The sequence below is a fragment of the Panthera pardus genome, unplaced genomic scaffold, assembly GCF_024362965.1.
Source record: "Panthera pardus isolate Hobbes unplaced genomic scaffold, ASM2436296v1 HiC_scaffold_11, whole genome shotgun sequence".
NCBI classification, from domain to species: domain Eukaryota; kingdom Metazoa; phylum Chordata; class Mammalia; order Carnivora; family Felidae; genus Panthera; species Panthera pardus.
The window spans coordinates 10897922-10917891 of record NW_026526666.1 but is presented as its reverse complement, the minus strand read 5'-3'; the positions used below and the strand labels follow the sequence as shown (position 1 = coordinate 10917891).

The window sequence follows — 19970 nt, the reverse complement described above, 5'->3', positions numbered from 1 at the left end:
GGGGAGTAATGCCATCTTAATAATATTAAGCCTTCTGGTCTTCTGATCTAGAACACAGGAAGTTTTCCCATTTATTTAAGACTTCTTTCAGCAATGTTTTGAAGATTTCAGTGTACATGTCTTGAACCTCCTTGTTTAAATTTTTTCCTGAATATTTTACTATTTTTGATGGTATTGTAAATTGATTGTTGATTGTTTTCTTACTTTTGCTTTTGGATTTTTCATTGGTGGTGTATTGTCATATAATTAGTTTTTGAATATGAATCTTGCATCTTACAAACTTAACTCATTCATTACTTCTAATAGATTTATGTGTCGATGTGCATGGATTCTTTAAGATTTTCTGTATATAAGATCATGCCATCTCTGATAATTTTACATCTTCCTTTACAATGTGAATGCTTTGTTTTTTTCATTGCATCATTAGCCTGGATAAAATCTCCAGTACAATGTGAAATAGAAGTCATGCGAGTGGACATCCTTGTCTTATTTTTGACCTTAGAGGAAAAGATTTTATTAGCTCACCATGAAGTATGATGTTACTTATGTTTTTGGTTTTTTTGTAGATTATCTTTATTAAGCTTGGGAGTTTCATTCTATTTCTAATCGTTGAGTGTTTTTATCATGAAAGTGCATTGGATTATGTCAAATGCATTGTTTAAGTCTATTAAGAGGATCATGTGGTTTTGGTCTTCATTTCATTAATATGGTTTGGCATACTGACTGATTTTTATATGTTGATCCGCATATGAATTCCCATGTTCATGAGATAAATTCTGTTTGTCATGATATATAACCCATTTTATATGCTGTTGAATTCAGTTTAATCCTATTTGGTTGAGAATTTTTACTATATTAGTAAAGGATAGTGGTTTGTAGTTTTCTTTCCTTGTGGTATCTTCAGTTTTGGTATCAGGGTAATTCTGGCTTCAAAGAACAAGCTGGGAAATGTTCCCTTCCTTACTATTTTCTGGAAGAGCTTGTAAAGGATTGGTGTTAGTTCTTCTTTAAATGTTTCACAGAATTTACTGGTGAGGCCATCTGGGTTTCCAGTTTTCCTTGTGGGATTTTTTGATGACTACCTCAATCTCTTTAATTACAATAGGTCTATTCAGATTTACTTGAGTCACTTTGGTAGTTTTTTTTTTTTTTAACGTTTATTTTTGAAACAGAGAAAGTATGAATGGGGGAGGGTCAGAGAGAGAGGGAGACACAGAATCTGAAACAGGCTCCAGGCTCTGAGCTGTCAGTGCAGAGCCCGACGCAGGGCTCAAACTCACGGACGGTGAGATCATGACCTGAGCTGAAGTCGGACACTCAACCAACTGAGCCACCTAGGCACCCCTGGTAGTTTTTTTTTAAATATAAATTTGTTAATTTCATTTAGGTTTTATAATTTTTTTAGCATGTTTATAGTATTTCTTTACAATCCTTTTTTTTATTTCTGTAATGATATACAAAGGGTTTAGTCAACGAGGAACAGTCCTCACAAGACTGCCCACACTTTTAACAGCAATTGTAAATTTGGTAGGGAAACCCGTGAAGTGTTTCCAAAAACTCTCTCAGGTTTGGTAATTTAATGGAAGCTCTCACAGAACTCACTAAAAACTATTATGTTTATAATTTCTTGCAGGGAAAGGACACAGGATAAAATTAATCATAGGAAAAGATGCACAGGGCAGAGTCTGGGAGAAGTCCAAATGCAGGGGGTTTTTTTGTTTTTTGTTTTTTGTTTTATTTTTCAATATATGAAATTTATTGTCAAATTGGTTTCCATACAACACCCAGTGCTCATCCCAAAAGGTGCCCTCCTCAATACCCATCACCCACCCTCTCCTCCCTCCCTCCCCTCCTCCCCCATCAACCTTCAGTTTGTTCTCAGTTTTTAAAAGTCTCTTATGCTTTGGCTCTCTCCCACTCTAACCTCTTTTTTTTTTTTTTCCTTCCCCTCCCTCATGGGTTTCTGCTAAGTTTCTCAGGATCCACATAAGAGTGAAAACATATGGTATCTGTCTTTCTCTGTATGGCTTATTTCACTTAGCATAACACTCTCCAGTGCCAACCACGTTGCTACAAAGGGCCATATTTCATTCTTTCTCATTGCCACGTAGTACTCCATTGTGTATATAAACCACAATTTCTTTATCCACTCATCAGTTGATAGACATTTAGGCTCTTTCCATAATTTGGCTATTGTTGAGAGTGCTGCTATAAACATTGGGGTACAAGTGCCCCTATGCATCAGTACTCCTGTATCCCTTGGGTAAATTCCTAGCAGTGCTACTGCTGGGTCATAGGGTAGGTCTATTTTTAAGTTTTTGAGGAACGTCCACACTGTTTTCCAGAGTGGCTGCACCAATTTGCACTCCCACCAACAGTGAAAGAGGGTTCCTGTTTCTCCACATCCTCTCCAGCATCTATAATCTCCTGATTTGTTCATTTTGGCCATTCTGACTGGCGTGAGGTGATATCTGAGTGTGGTTTTGATTTGTATATCCCTGATGAGGAGCGATGTTGAACATCTTTTCATGTGCCTGTTGGCCATCTGGATGTCTTCTTTAGAGAAGTGTCTATTCATGTTTTCTGCCCATTTCTTCACTGGATTATTTGTTTTTTTGGGTGTGGAGTTTGGTGAGCTCTTTATAGATTTTGGATACTAGCCCTTTGTCTGATATGTCATTTGCAAATATCTTTTCCCATTCCGTTGGTTGCCTTTTAGTTTTGTTGATTGTTTCCTTTGCTGTGCAGAAGCTTTTTATCTTCATGAGGTCCCAGTAGTTCATTTTTGCTTTTAATTCCCTTGCTTTTGGGGATGTGTCAAGTAAAAAATTGCTACGGCTGAGGTCAGAGAGGTCTTTTCCTGCTTTCTCCTCTAGGGTTTTGATGGTTTCCTGTCTCACATTCGGGTCCTTTATCCATTTTGAGTTTATTTTTGTGAATGGTGTGAGAAAGGGGTCTAGTTTCATTCTTCTGCATGTTGCTGTCCAGTTCTCCCAGCACCATTTGTTAAAGAGACTGTCTTTTTTCCATTGGCTATTCTTTCCTGCTTTGTCAAAGATTAGTTGGCCATACGTTTGTGGGTCTAGTTCTGGGATTTCTATTCTATTCCATTGGTCTATGTGTCTGTTTTTGTGCCAATACCATGCTGTCTTGATGATTACAGCTTTGTAGTAGAGGCTAAAGTCTGGGATTGTGATGCCTCCAAATGCAGGGTTTTTGATCATCCTCTTCCCATGGTCATGGATAGCATTATGTCTTCCCAGACACAGTGTGTGACAATACAGAGTATTACCAACCATGGAAGCTCACCTGAATTTTTAGTGTCCAGAATTTTCAATTGGGCTTGATCACATATTACTCACATGGATAACCTTTAGTCTCCAGCTTTTCCCATAGGGTAAGCTAATATCTTTAGTTTCCATTTCTTTTGAAGGTTGGAAATGATACAATATGGCCAAATGTTCCAGACAAAGAAAGACACTCCTATTAGGCAGGAAGTTTCAGAGGTCTAGAGATAATATCACAGTAGCCAAGGGCAAAGGCCAGATCTCTCTATGGGTGAGGTTAATTCTTTATTACATGGTGTACCCTCTTTCATTTCTGGTTGAGGCTTCTCTTTTATTTTCTTGGTTAGTTTAGCTAAAAGTTTGTCAATTTTCTTGATCTTTTGAAAGAACCATCTTTTGTTTTCATTGATTTTCTCCTGCTGTAATTTCTAGTTCATTTATTTATTTTCTAATCTTTATTATTTCCTTTATTCTGGTTGCTTTGCATTTAGTTTGTTTTTCAAGTTTCTTAAGATAAAAGGTTGTTATTAGTTTGAGATATTTTTTCATTTTAAACATGGACATATTCAGCTATAAATTTTTCTCTAAGCACTATTTTAGCTATATTCCAGAAGTTTAGGTATTTTTATTTGTATTTTTGTTTTCATTCATCTCAATGTGTTCCATAATTTCCTTTTATGATTTCTTCTTCATTAGTTATTTAGGAATGTGTGAATTTCCACATATTTGCCCATGTGCCCAATTTTTTTTTTTCTATTGTTGAGTTCTGATTTCATTACATTGTGGTCAGAGAATACATTTGAGTCCTTTTACATTTATTGAGACATGATTGTGGCCTAATACATGCTCTGTCCTTGAAAAGGTTCCATGAATACTTGAGTGTATGTTCAGCTGTTGCTGTGTGAAGTGTTCTATGTTTTTTGGTTTACTTGGTTTATGGTGTTGCTCAAGTCTTCAGTATGTTCCTTGACTTTCTAGGTAGTTGTTCTATTAAAACTCTATTGAATCTCCAACTATTATTCTCGAATTGTTTATTTTTCCCTTTAATTCCATCAATTTTTGCATCATGTACTTTGGAGGCTCTGTTGTTAGGTTTATATACATTTATAATTGTTAGGTCTTCCTGATGGATTGACCCTTTTATCATCATAAGATATCCTTCGTTTTGTGTAGCAACAATTTTTGTCTTAAAGTCTATTTTGCCTGATTTTTAAAAATGCTTACTTATTTATTTTTGAGAAAGAGCAACTGTGAGTGGGGGAGGGACAGAGAGAGAGAGGGGGTGGGGAGGGAGAGAATCTCAAGCAGCCTCCACACTGTCAGCACAGATCCTGACATGGGGATCAAACTCACGAACTGTCAGATCACGACATGAGCCAAAATCAAGAGTCAGATGTTCAACTGGCTGAGTCACCCAGGTGCCCTGATTTTGCCTGATATTCTTATAGCCATTCCTGTTTTCCTTTGGTTACTGTTTCATGACATGTCATTTTTTTCATGTTTACTTTAAATCTGCCTGTGTCTTTGAATCTAAAGTGTGTCTCTTCTAGATAGCACATAGTTGGATCATTTAAAAAATCAATTGTGCCCATTTACAATTGCACCAAAAATAATAAAATATCTAGGAATAAACTGAACCATGCAGGTGAAAGACCTGCATTCTGAAAACTATAAAACTTTGATGAAAGAAATTAAAGATGACACAAACAAATGAGAAGATATTCCATGCTCATGGATTGGGAGAACAAATATTGTTAAAATGTCTGTACTATCCAAAGCAGTGTACAGATTCCATGCAATCCCCATCAAATACCAATAGCATTTTCAACAGAACTAGAACAAATAATCCTAAAATTTGTATGGAACCACAAAAGACTCCAAAATAGCCAAAGTAATCTTGAAAAAGAAGAACAAAACTGGGGGTATCATAATCCCAGATTTCAAGTTATATTACAAAGCTATAATAATCAAAACAGTATAGTAATGGCACAAAAATAGATGCATAGATCAATAGAAAGGAATAGAAAGCCCAGAAATAAGTCCATGATTATATGGTCAATTAATCTTTGACAACGGAGGGAAGAATATGCAATGGGAAAAGGATAGTCTCTTCAACAAATGATGTTGGGAAAACTGGACAGCTACCCACAAAAGAATGAAACTGCACCAATTTCTTATATCATACACAAACATAAACTCAAAATGGATTAAAGACCTAAATGTGAGACCTGAAAACATAAAAGTCCTAGAAGACAGCACAGGCAGTAATTTCTCTGACATCAGCCAACAATTTTCTAGCTATGTCTCCTGAGGCAAAAGAAACAAAAACAAAAATAAACTATTGGGGCTACATCAAAATAAAAACCTTCTGCACCGTGAAAGAAATAATCAACAAAGCAAAAAGACAACCTACTGAATGGGAGAAGATATTTGCAAATGACATACCTGATAAAAGGTTAGTATCCAAAATATATAAAGAACTTATACAACTCAACATCAAAAAAACAAATAATCCAACTGAAAAATGGGCAGAAGACATGAACAAACATTTCTCCAAAGAAAACAGACAGATGGCCAACAGACATATGAAAAGATAACCAACATCACTAATCATCAGGGAAATGCAAATCAAAACCACAATGAGATATCACCTCATATCTGTCAGAATGTCTATAATCAAAAACACAAGAAACAACAAGTGTTGATGAGGATGTGGATAAAAAGGAATCCTCATGCACTGTTGGTCAGAATGCAAACTGGTGCTGCCACTGTGGAAAACAGTATGGGGTTTCCTCAAAAAATTAAAAATAGAATCACCATATGATCCAGTAATTCCACTATTGGGTATTTACCCAAAGACTATGAAAACACTAATTTAAAAAGATATATGCCCCACACTATGTTTTTTGCAGCATTATTTACAATAGAAAAATTATGGAAGAAACCCAGTTGTACATCAGTAGATGAATGGCTAAAGATGTGGTGTGTGTGTGTGTGTGTGTGTGTGTGTGTATACATACATATATATGGACTATGGACTATTAGCCATAAAAAAATGAAATCCTGCCATTTACAACAATATGAATGGATCTACAGGGCATAATGCTAATTCAAATAAGGGGCACCTGGGTGGCTGAGTCAGTTAAGTGTCCAACTTCGGCTCAGGTCATGATCTCAGTTTGTGTTCGAGCCCCGCATCGGGCTCTGTGCTGTCAGTGCAGAGCCCACTTTGGATCCTCTTTCTCCCTCTTTCTCTGCCCCTCACCCCTTCCCCAGTCATGCACACATGTGCACATGCTCTCTCTCAAAAATAAATAAACATTAAAAAAAAAAAAGGATGAAATCCTGCCATTTGCAACAATATGGATACATCTATAGGGTATGATGCTAAGTGAAATAAGTCAGTCAGAGAAAGGCAAATATATGATCTCACCCATATGTGGAAGTTAACAAAACAAATGAACAAACAAAAAAGGGACAAACAAAAAGACTCTTAAATATAGAGAACAAACTGGTGGTTACAAAAGGAAGGTGGTGAAGAGACGGGTGATACAGTAGATTAAGAATACACTTATTGTGATGAGCACTGAGTAATGTATAGAATTACTGAATCACCATATTGTACACCTGAAATAATAAAACACTATATCATACTGAAAAATTTTTAAATGTTTATTTATTTTTGAGAAGGGGGTGGGGCACAGAGAGAGGGAGACACAGAATCCAAAGTAGGCTCCAGGCCCTGAGCTGCCAGCACAGAGCCCAATGCAGGGCTTGAACCCACAAGCTGCAAGATCATTACCTGGGTCAAAACCATGTTGGACACTTAACTGACTGAGTCACCCAGTCACCCTGAACATACTGAATCTTTTTAAAAAATGGGGTACACAGTCAAAACATATAGGAAAGAATGTGTTATAAATTTGCTATTCAGTTAGTTAATAAAAATACGATGTTGGTTTTCTTCACTTTGGGGGCAAAATCAATTCTGCCAATCACTGCTTTTTGATTGGAGTTTTTTTATTTATTCATATTTAATGTAATTACTGATAAGCTAAGATTTATGTTTTCCATTTCCCTATTTGTTTTCTCTATGTCTCACGTCAATTATGTTCCTCTATTTTTCCATCACTGCTTTCTTTTGTGTTAAATAGATATTTTAAGTGTGCCCTTTTATTTATTTATTTTTTATTTAAAAAAAGTGTTTATTGATTTGTGAGAGAGAGCAAGCAGGGGAGGGGCAGAGAGAAGAGACACACACACACACAGAATCCAAAGCAGGCTCCAGGCTCTCAGCTGTCAGCACAGAGCCCGACGCAGGGCTCAAACTCACAGACTGCAAGATCATGACCTGAGCCAAAGTCTGACACTTAACCAACTGAGCCACCCAGGTGCCCTAAATGTGCCCCTTTAATTACCTTGTTTATTTCATGCTATTCTCTTAGTGGTTGTATGGATTGCAATTAGTATCTTAATTTAAAACAATCTTGTATGGATTACTACCAACTTAATTGCAATAGTGTACAAAAACTATTCTCCTGTATACCCCCCCCCATTTTTATAGTATTATTGCCATACAAATTACATCTTTATACATCATAAGCCCATAAACAGTTTTATGATCATTGCTTTATATAGCTGTCTTTCAAATCAGGTAAATGAAAAATGTTACAAACATGTATATTGCCTTTTCTTTCGTAAATTTATTTATTGTTTAATTTACATCCAAGTTAGTTAGCAACAATGATTTCAGGAGTAGATTCCTTAATGCCCCTTCCCTGTTTAGACCATCCCCCCTCCCACAACCCCTCCAGCAACCCTTTCTTTGTTCTCTACATTTAAGAGTCTTTTATGTTTTGTCCCCTCCCCGTTTTATATTATTTTTGCTTCCCTTCCCTTATGTTCATCTGTTTAGTATCTTAAATTCCTCATATAAGTGAAGTCATATGATATTTGTCTTTCTCTAATTTTGCGTAGTGTAATACCCTCTAGTTCCATCCACATAGTTGCAAATGGCAAGATTTCATTCTTTTTGATTGCCGATTAATACTCCATTGTATATATATACACCACATCTTCTTTATGCATTCATCCATCGATGGACATTTGGGCTCTTTCCATACTTTGGCTCTTGTTGATAGTGCTGCTATCAACATGGGGGGTGTTTGTGTCCCTTTGAAACAGCAGACCTGTATCCCTTGGATAAATGCCTAGTAGTACAATTGCTGGGTCATAGGGTAGTTCTATTTTTAGTTTTTTGAGGAACCTCCATACTGTTTTCCAGAGTGGCTGCACCAGTTTGCATTCCTACCAGCAGTGCAAAAGAGATCCTCTTTCTCCACATCCTTGCCAACATCGGTTGTTGCCTAAGTTGTTATTGGTAGCCATTCTGACAGGTATAAGGTGGTATTACATTGTGGTTTTGATTTGTATTTCCCTGATGATAAGTATTGTTGAGTATTTTTTGTATGTGTTGGGTTGGCCATCTGGATGTCTTCTTTGGAGAAGTGTGTATTCATGTCTTTTGCCCATTTCTTCACTGGATTGTTTTTTGGGTGTTGAGTTTGATAAGTTCTGTATAGATTTTGGATACTAACCCTTCATCTGATATGACATTTGCAAATATCTTCTACCATTCTGTCAGTTGCCTTTTAGTTTTGCTGATTGTTTCCTTCACTGTGCAGAAGCTTTTTATTTTGATGAGGTCCCAATAGTTCATTTTTGCTTTTGTTTCCCTTGCCTCTGGAGACGTGTTGAGAAAGAAGTTGCTGAGGCCGAGGTCAAAGAGGTTTTCACCTGCTTTCTCCTGGAGGATTTTGATGGCTTCCTGTCTTACATTTAGGTCTTTCATCCATTTTGAGTTTATTTTTGTGTGTGGTGTAAGAAAGTGGTCCAGGTTCATTCTTCTGCATGGCACTGTCCAGTTTTCCCAGCACCACTTGCTGAAGAGATTGTCTTTATTCCATTGGCTATTCTTTCCTGCTTTGTCAAAGATTAGTTGGCCATATGTTTGTGGGTCCATTTCTGGGTTCTCTATTCTGTTCCACTGATCTGAGTGTCTGTTTTTGTGCCAGTACCACATAGTCTTGATGATTACAGCTTTGTAATACATATTGAAGTCCAGGAGTGTGATACCTCCAGCTTCGGTTTCTTTTTCAAGATGGCTTTGGCAATGAATTCTCTGAGTTTTTATCTGGGAATGTTTTACCCTTTCCTTCATTTTGAAGGATAGTCTTACTGGATATAGAATTATTGGTTGACAGTCTTTCTTTCAGCACTTTGAATATTCCATCCCACTGCCTTCTGTCTTCCATGGTTTCTAACAAAAACTAGCTGTTAATCTTACTAAGAATCATTTGTGATGAGCTGCTTCTCTCTTGCGACTTTCAAGATTCTTTGTCTTTGACTTTCAGAAGATTAGAATGGGTGTCTTTGTGGGTCTCTGGGTTTATCCTGTTGAAGAGTTTGTGGAACTTTTTAGATGTGTGATGGCTTTCATCAAATTTACAGAATTTTTGCCCATTATTTCTTCAAATATTTTTCTGCCCCTTCTCTCCTCTTCTGAGGTTCCTATTATGCATATGTTTGTACAGTTGATGTTTCATAGGTCTCTGAGGCTCTATTCATTTTCTTCATTCTTTTTTCTTTCTTTTTGTTGGGTTGATAACTTCAATTGACCTATATTCAAGTTTCCTGAATCTTTCTTCTGCCAGCTTAAGTTTGTTTTTGGGGTCCTCTCATAAACATTGCATTCAGTTACTATACTTTTCAGTTCCAAAACTTCTATGTTTTTTTTTCTTAAAGAATTATCTCTTTATTGGTTGATAGTCTCTATTAGGTAAGACATTGTTCTCAATGTCTTTAGTCATGGTTTTCTGTAATTACTTGAACATCTTTATAATAGTTCATTTAAAGATTTTGTCTAGTAAGTCCAAAATCTGGGCTTCCTCAGGAATAGTTTCTACTGAATGACTTTTCTTCCTGTGTATAGACCATACTTTCTGTTTCTTTGTGTGTCACATATTTTTGTTGTTGTTTTTGATAACAAGACATCTTACATAACATACGTCACAGTTGTGGGAATCAGATTCCCTCCCTCCCCACGGGTTAGTTGGTATTGCTCTTTGTGGCTTGTGTTGACACTGCTATTGCCTTTTTTAAAATAACTTCCTGAACAAAGTATGTTAACTTTATTGTTGTTGTTGTTTTGTTTTGTCATATGTGGCCACTGAAATCTCTGCTCAATTAGCTTAGTGTTAAATCAATAACTGGACAAAGACTTCCCTAAATACCTTGAATCAGGATATCTCCTAGGCATTGCAAAAGAGCATTATGTGTGTGGTGTGGCATATTTTCAACTCTCTAGCAGACAGCTTACATGTCTACCTTAGTCTTCAGTTCCTGCTCATACAGAGCTTCATGGTCAGACAGAGGTAGTAAATTCAGGCCTTCTCAGGTACTTCTTGAGCATGGGACCAGTCTTGTACATGTGCATGATCTTCTGGAGTCCCAGGATTATATCAGAGCTTTTCAAAAATTCCCTACGGACATCTTATTCCCAAGATTTTCCTTTTGATTGTTTGGTCATCTTTTTGTTTGTCCCAATTGTTTTTCCAACTCAGGCAGCTGAGATGTTAAATAATTGCCTCTGGTTGTTTTCAACAAATGTCCTGGAGAAAAGATTGTTCACACTAAGCAAGCTCTGAATTAGATCAAATAAAGATAAGCCCTGGGAGAGACCTGGACATGTTAAATAATGACAATTCTCTGAGAATAGGGCCTTTTAGAGGGTTCCAAACCCATTCTGCCCACCAGGGGCACTAGATTGCTGGTGTCCACAACTACTGTTATTGTGAGGTTATTTGTTTTTAGTCATTTTTATAGACTTGGGGAGAGAAGGATGGGAATGGGTCATGTTTAAACACCACAAATCTTGCTGTTCTTCGATTTTACTATTTTCTGGTATACAGTTTCATTGAGTTATTATAAGCCTTTGGTTAATTGAGTTCTGAAAAGTTGATTTTAGTAATTTTTGCCAGTTTTCTCATTGCTTTTATGAAGGAGATTTTCAGAGAACTTACTCCATAAGTACCACCACAATTGATTTTTGAATACTGTTCTTTAATTTGAAAAATTTGCAAACATTTTATTATTTTTTAATAATTAACTGGTATATTCTTTAAGGTTTTCTACACTGACAATCATGTTATGTGAGATTATTATAGCTTGGTTTCCTCCTTTTTAAGTCTGACACTTTTTTCCCCTATCTTTTTGTGCTGGGCTCACTATCCAGTACAATGTTAGATAAAAATATTGGTGTATTAGTTTGCTCAGTCTGTCGTAACAAAATACCATAGACTAAGTGGCTTAAACAACAGAAATTTATTTTCTTACAGCTCTGGAGGGTAGGCGTCCAAGATCAAGATGTCGTCAGCAGGTTTGGTTTCTTCGGAGGCCTCTGTTCTTGGGTTTGTAGATGGCTGCCCTATTACTGTGTATTCACATTATCTCTCTGTGTGTACAAGATCTGGTGTCTCTCCTTTTTTTTATAAGGATACCAGTAATACTGGATTAGGGCCTACTCATGTAGCATCATTTTACCTTAATTAACAATTTAAAGGCTCTATCTTCAAATATAGTCATATTTTGAGGTACTGGGGGTTAGGACTTCAACACATGAATTTTGAGGTGACATAATTCAGCCCTTAATAGTTGGCATTCTTGTTTGTGATTTTAAAGGTAATGTATACAATGTTTCATCATCAAGAAAAATATTTACTCCAGAGTTTGGTAGATGCACTATCATGTATAAGAAGTTTTACTCCTAGTTCATTAAGAATTCATTTTAGGGTACCTGGGTGGCCCAATCATTAAGCATATGAATCCAGCTCAGGTCATGATCTCACAGTTCGTAAGTTCAAATCAGTGCCACATTGGGTGAGTACGAGCCCCGCTTCAGGTAAAACACAAGCCCCGGGTGAGCCCCACTTCTTTCTCTCTCTCTCCCCCTTGTGAGATTTTCTCTCTCTCTCTCTCTCTGTGCCCCTCGCTCACTTGTAGCCTCTCTAAAAAAATAAATAAATAAAAGGAATTTTAAATTCAGTGACCACTTTAATTTTTTTAAAAAATGCCTTCACATGACATTTTTCTTTCATCTGTAAAAGTAGTTAATAACATTTATATAAAGTTTATTTTGAGAGAGAAAGAGAGAGCACATGAGCAGGGGGAGGGGCAGAGAGAGACGAGAGAGAGAATCCCAAGCAAGCTCCATGCTATTAGTACATAGCCCAATGTAGGGCTTGATCTCATGAACTGTGAGATCACGACCTGAGCAGAAATCAAGAATTGGACACTTAACCAACTGAGCCACCCAAGTGCCCCAGTACTTTTCTTTTAAAACGATGGTCATCCACAATATCCAGAAAATGCTTTATTTAGATTGTCAATTAAAAATATAAGATATGAAAAATTTTCCTACAGAACTAGTTATTCTCCATAATATGTGTACACAGATATCTAAGAAAGGTTACCTTATTTGTAATCTCATTTAAACACACACACACCAATGCACATATAAGGCTGATGTTACCACAAAAAACAAGAGCTTGGGCAACCTTTTCACATTGCTTCTGTTCCTCCAGGATTTGAGACTTCTTCCACAGTGTTCCTTGAAAGGCTCTGGACTTGCCCCAGGCTTTCCCAGGGCCTCCTGGCCAGAGAAATAGAACTGAGATATGACCAGGGCCTGGAAGTTCCACCAATCAGATTGCTTTAAGTCCTCTAAAGTGATTTAGGATAAATGGCCCACACGTCTCCTCCTAACATTTAGAATTTTCCAAGTAGCTGCTAGAGCTCAGAAATTAATGGAATTAAATCCGAACAGGAGGCCACCATTGTTCTAGGGCTTGATAGCAATTACAGAGTCATCTCCTTCAGAGATTTCCTCCAATTATTTTGACTATTCATCAGAATGGGTAAGAGTATGCCACGAAATTATTACAAATACAATTTTCCACACATTTCCATTCACTGATGCAGCAAACAAAGATAAGCGAAAATCCTTGAAAGAATACAGAACATAGTGTCCATTTCCCTACAAAAGAGATATGGTTAGTGTAGGAGCCATTTCAAAGTTTCCCCAACACCACTGGGCCTTGATTTCCCAAAGCACAATTCATCCTTGATAAAGGAATTGGCTGGTTCTGATTCAGGAACTTGGTCCCTAGCTAGGTTTCTGTTTTTACTCTGGATAATAGTGTTGCATCCCATAATATCCTTTGCCTCAGGTCTTTCTGGACAGAGCTACTGAATTTTCTTTCACAACTATAATCCTTTATAAGATTCATATTTGGTGTGAAGCAGAAAAACAAGCAAAATACTGAATGATATAAAGACTTAATTTGTACCACTTTATGTTCTCTTAACCTAACATCCTAAATTTACTTTGAAGGGAAGTAGGTGTATATACAAGTGACTCCCAAGTCTGTGATCTTCAACTGTTTTGTCGCAAAAAGAACTTTGGAAAATATGTACCCCTTACACCTTGACTACTAAAATGGTAAGTTTAATGGTTGCACATAATGTAGTTTCTGGCATATTGTACATGTGTTATATGTGCCTTAGATATATCATTGTCAAAACCTTGGCACTTGGTTCATTATGTTTATAAAAAACAGCCACTCTATAACCTAACTGGCCAGTCCTCATCATCAGAAAAGATCTGACCTCATTTGAATTCAAAACAGTGAGTTGATAAACACTCCTATTACAAGCTACTCTCTTTCAAGTTCTAAGATTCATGGAAGACAATCAGCAAAGGCAGAGTCTGTGTCTGGGTGAAATATGGTCCTGCCTCCTTCAACATTTCTCTCTCTAGGGTTATGCATTCTGGATTTTTCCCTTTGTTTGGATTGTTCCCCAAAGATTTTTATAGCCTGGGGCAGTACACCAGAGTAAGAACTGGGACGACTGAGATAGCCTTCCTTTCGTAAAGGAGAGGAAATCTATGTAAGAAGAATTGGTAAAGAAGTCCTCAGGCACCCATTCTCATCTCAGTAGAGATCATTTTAAATTCAGAGTACATGTGAAACAATTTGCAAAATAATTCCATAAAACTGCTGCACCATTTGAAACTAAAGAGTACCTGTGCTAAAAGCATTTCACCTACCTATGCTGAAAGTAGGATTATAAAAATATTTCTAAAAAGGTTTCTAAAATTTTCATTTGAGTTATAGAAACCATAACATCTCAGTTCAAAAGAAACAATCCAGGTTTTAAGACTACATTAAATAGAAATGCTCCAGGGCATGAATTTTATAAGTTTTTCCTCTGAATTAAGATTCAAAAAACAAGGTTAATTCATCTCAGATTATTTATACTTGAATTTTTAATTCTTTTTTAAAGATTTTATTTTCAAGCAATCTCTACACCCAACTTGGGGCATTGACCTTACAACCCTGAGGTCAAGAGTCACATGCTGTACCCACTGAGCCAGCCAGATGCCTCATGAATATTTATGTTTAAATTTACATAGACAGTCACAATAGAGCTGTTTGATACAAGAAGTTTCACTTGGAACAGCTAATATAATACATTCTGGATTTGATTAAATGTTGAGTTTAGTTGCCAGTTATGATTTCTCACCATTTGTTTTTAAAAAGTCACAGTTTTTGGTCACTAAGAACTGACTCATCACAGTTTTAATAGTAACATTGTCTTGTGTTAAAAACTTTATTCCACGGTCATAATTATATTTAAAACTGCAAGTGTCTTAGACTCAGAAAGAAAAAGAAAGCGAATAAACTTGAGGATCCAAAAGAAAAATTATGGATTAAAAAATTCACAACTCAGACATGAACTCAACACAATTCTGCCAGATTAACAAATTCCTGTCTTTCTGGTTTGAAATTTATTTTGGCATGATTTCTAAATACAGACCCATTTCCCCCCCACATTTTAAAAAGGACATTAGACTCTGAATAGTGGAAAAAAGGGAGGGTTGAGGCTGTGTCCTTCAGTTTTTTACACTATACAGGAGACTTTTGCTTAGAATTCCAGATTACAATTTAGAATACAAGCTACAAACGCTATTTTCTACAGCAATCCAAAGTAGGCTCTCCAAGTCAAAACCTAAATATACTATTTTAATTAATATATGATGAATTTTACCCCAGAATTTGAAGCAGAAATGTACTGGCTCTTTTAAAATAACAAATAAGTAATTAGGGTTATGGTCATCTACATTACTCCTTTTGAATAGAAATGCTACTATATACCACTGCTAGCATCCACTTCACACAGTTTTGAGGCCAAGCTGGGAAAAAGCATCACAAAGAGGAAGACAGCAGAGAAAGTTGTTATTCCTTTTCTTTGGAAAAAAAAAAAAAAGTTGAACTACTTACAGAAAGATGTAACACTATCATTAGCTTCATAGTTTTTAAAAACAGTTTTATAGTTTATTGTTCTATGAAAAAATAAATCGTAGGTTTTGGTAACTAAAGACCACAGACTAAAATATTATTTCACAATTTTATTCATTACTCTGAAAGTTCTCATCCCAAATTTGAGACCCTTAAATTTGTCTCCTTCTAGTACACTCTTGTATACATACTTGTTTAATATTCCATGAATGAATCTGAAGATCATTATTACTGCTGCATTGGAGCACCGTTACTTCAAAGAAGGAATAAAGTTATTTTGTTTCTGTAGAGGGCCTAATCACAAAACACTGAGTATTGTTTGTCTAGCTAAACATTATTTACACTACATACTGATAAATGCTTATTTGCAAAGTTGTTTTAAAAAGCATTTTTGGACACTAAAGAAATATCAATAAAGAAACTGTGTTACCTGAAAATACAATTACAGGTTAAACTTGAGTTTTAAAATGCTGACAATATAAGCCCGAGAATACACTTATCATTAAAAATCACTTCCTTTAAAGTACACTTACAATAATTTCAACAATCTATTCCACTTTCCTAAAAAAACCAAGAGTAAATTGTTGATCTGCTCCCCTGCCATATTGTTTTCTACATCACAAACTGAAAACATCAACGTGTTGCAACCACAGCAGAGGGATGTAAACATGTGCATTTAAAAAAAAAAAAAAAAAAAATTTCTTCTAATGTTTATTTTTGAAAGACAGAGAGACAGACTGCAAGCGGGGGAGAGGCAGAGAGAGAGAGAGAGAGAGAGAGAGAGAGAGAGAGAGAGAGAGAGAAGCTGAAGCAGGCTCCAGGTACTGAGCCGTCAGCCTTGAGCCCCAAGTGGAGCTTGAACCCCAGATCTCTGAAAAGGGTAAGTCGGATGCTTAACCAACTGAGTCACCCAGGCGCCCCAAGCATTTGCATTTCTAATTTGCAGGTACGGTAATCCCAAATTTAAGGGTCAAAGGACTCCCAAGAAGTTACTGCAATTGGTATGACAAAGGCTTGTGCTCGCTTCGGCAGCACATATACTAAAATTGGTATGACAAAGGCTTGCATTAACTCCATATAAGATTTGGGGCTAATTTAACTAATGTAACTGATGTGACTGGACCCATAAGAAAAGAGTACTACATGGGTCATAGTAATTACCCAAAAGTTGCTCTTACCGTTCAACTATGTGCTATGGGAACTACAAAGATAGTCACTACCGTAACGAAACTCAAAACGAAGGAGAGAAAGTAAGCAAAACTTTGTACAACCATAATAAAGGTTCCCATAATACAAAAAATTACAATGGAGAACAGGACAGGCAGGATTTGAGAAGAAAGGGGAATTTCTGTGGGCAGAGCAGTCACAGAGAATCAAGAACAGGGGGGAAGTGAGTTTGTCAGGATAAATTAAAAAAGGACCAAATATGGGCGCCTGGCTGGCTCTGTCGGAGAGCAAGCGACGCTTAGCTAAGAGTAGAGGAGTTCGAGCCCCACCTTGGGTGTGGAGATCACATAAAAAACAAACAAACAAACAAACAAAGACTTTAAAGATTGGAAAGTTAAAGATGGCATGCCACACCGCCAAAAACGAAAAACCTCCCGCCCGAATCACCTGCCGCAGAGCCACAATCTGACCAACAGAGCCCGGAGGCATGAGGTTGGTCAACCCTATTTGATTTTACAGCCCAGGTCATGTTTCTTCCAGAACAAAAGCATTCCCGGTGGAGACAAAGCGATTTCCCTCAGGTCACCACGACCTCATCCTCTCCCCGGTCGGTGGCCTGCACACCTGCCTGAACCTCCGCCACTGGCCCGAATCTCCCGCTCCCGGGTCGGAGACCTCCCAGTCCACCGCCTCCCTCCCTCGAGACCCAGGTCTGCGCAACTCCCCCCACCCCCACCGCCCCAGGCTCCCTCCCACCCGCCAGGGCAGCTGGGGCACCGCAGGCTCCGCGCCGAGCGCCGCCGCCGGCCGTTACCCAACTAACCGTTATGCGCGGCTCGTGGCGCCGAGCGTGTGCGTGACGCGGCGGCGCGGGGCGGAGCTCCTCTGGGCCGCACGCGGCTCCCACTCCCACGCAGCAGGAGCGCTCCACGCGGAGTGTGGCGGGTGGGCTCCGCTCCCTTTTACGCTGCCCCTGCGGGAGCTTGCGCGCGGGGGCGGAGCTGGCTCTTCTGGCCACCGCCCCCTGCCCCCCAGCGCGCCGACACCTGTCCGGCCCCCACGCGGCCGCGACCGCGGAACCCCCATCCGGCCACGAGTCCCCCGCATCCTCGCGGTGACTTACACGCGTGCGGGACGCCGGCGCCGGCCTACCCCTCAGTCTCTGGCAGACAAAAGGGAAAAGCCGCGAAGGACGGATGGGGCGTACCTCCGGGGTCTCAGGTGTGGGGGGCGACGGGCGGGCGCGCGGAGGAGCCGGGAAGCTGCTGGAAGAGGAGGGGCTGGGCGGGGTGTGAATGGATGCGGGTGCACCTCGGGCCCGGGAAGAAGCCGAGGGGCGGGTGGTGCGAGCGCGGGCTGTGGCCTCCGCAGAGTTGGGTGAACTCGGGGGAAGTCACTCAAACCGTCAGAGCGCTTTAAATGAGTTTTGTGAGGGAAATTAGGGAACTTGCATGTGGCATTTGGTGGATGGTGGCGGTTAAACGCAGAAGTCGGGAAAGAGGAGCGGGTCAGAGGGTGGCGGCCCCCCTCTCTAGGGGGAAGGTGCGTATGCCGGAAACGGAGAGACGAGCGAATCTGGGAGGCCAAATTTGTTTGGACCCCGCATGTTCGAGACAGGATTTAATTAGAGCTAGCAGTTTTGAGGGACCGATTCTGTGCTAGGCACCTCACTTGAATTCTCATGACCCTGTGATGTGGCTACTACATTTTGCAAGTAAAGAACCCGAGGCTCGGAGAGATTAAGCATTTTACACAGGTCACAGAGCTAGCAGCAGCCAGCCTTTGAAGTCAGACTGATTGTGTCCTAAGAGCCATTGGAGGTTCTTGAGCAAGTCCAGAGACCAGAGTGTGTCAAAGTGATTACATCACGTTGACTTTTAAGAAATACCAAGAAAGTATAGATCAAGGCCTCTGCCTTCCAAGAAATTAGTTTCTTTGAGGAGGCTGAGGTTCGAAAGAGCCAACATTTGTTGAGCATTTGCTGCATCCTGGGATCTTGTCCAACCACTCCACCCCCATCCCCTACCACACACATTTAAATCCCTAACCAACCCTAGGAGTAGGCCACTGGTGCTTTAGGGGCTGTTAGGGTGGCGGCAGCATTCAGGGTTGATTGTAGACAGTTAAGTTGGGGAGAGAGTGGGAGACTCTGGTTCAGAAGTGAATTTATAAAATGGCAGTGGGAAGAGATGGGATAGGGTGATTCCCAGGAAACTTCTCAAAGAAGTCTTGTAAAGGAGCAGTGTAGTGGGTTCAGAATATGGACTCAGGAGCCAGACTGCTGAGTTTCAAAAACCAAAGGACCTAATTAGGGTTGTTACGGGATTAAAACTAGTGTTTGTGAAGCATTGGGATAGAGCCTAGCATAGAGCAAGTGCTGAATAAGCATTTGTTAAAAACAGAGAAAAAGAAATTAAGAGAACAATTCCATTTACAGTGGCATCCAAAAGATTAAAATACCTAGGGCTATATTTAACTAAAGCGTTTGCAAAGCATTTAGGCAACAGTACAATATGAAGAAACGGCACCCCCAAACTGCCCTTATTTTAGACACCAGCTGTAAGTTCAAGGGTCCCCAGGGCCACCCTCAGTTCAAACGATCTGGCCACAAATTGGGGAGTTCCCACAACCACCCTCAGGGTCACTGATTTGCTAGCAAGACTCAGAACTCACTAGAAATTATTATACTCAAGGTTATGTTTTTCACAGGTAAAGGATAAATTGGAATCAGGCAAGGGAAGAGTAGCATAGGGAGAATCTGGGACTTGATATTCTAGTCCTCTCTCCCAGCTATGATGTGTGACAATGTTCAAACAGTTTTGCCAGCCAGAGAAAGTCACTCAAGACCTGGTATTGAGCATTTTATTGAGGCTTCATTACTTGACATGAGTCGTCACGTAGATGATTGAACTCAAATCTCCAGCCCCCACTTCCCCCAACCACAGAGGTTGGGCTGTTATCATGTGACACAAAGCCCTACTTCTCCAAATCACATGGTTGTTCTTTCTGGCTTGCCAGCCCCCACCCTGAGTTGTTTCATTAGCATAAACCATTGGGGTTGATCTGTGGGACATACCCTGAATTACAAAGACACTCC

At 39.0% G+C, this 19970-nt stretch overlaps 1 protein-coding gene across 1 annotated transcript in view; it reads right to left on the bottom strand.

The window, feature by feature from the left end:
- LOC109272069 (monocarboxylate transporter 1-like) overlaps window positions 1-17833 on the bottom strand; it is a 29030-nt gene extending 11197 nt beyond the window's left edge. Inside the window, exon 1 of the mRNA XM_019457873.2 lies at window positions 17697-17833. The gene's annotated coding sequence lies outside the window, so the exon portion shown is untranslated. The remainder of the gene's footprint in view (window positions 1-17696) is intronic.
- Window positions 17834-19970: the final 2137 nt, after the last annotated feature.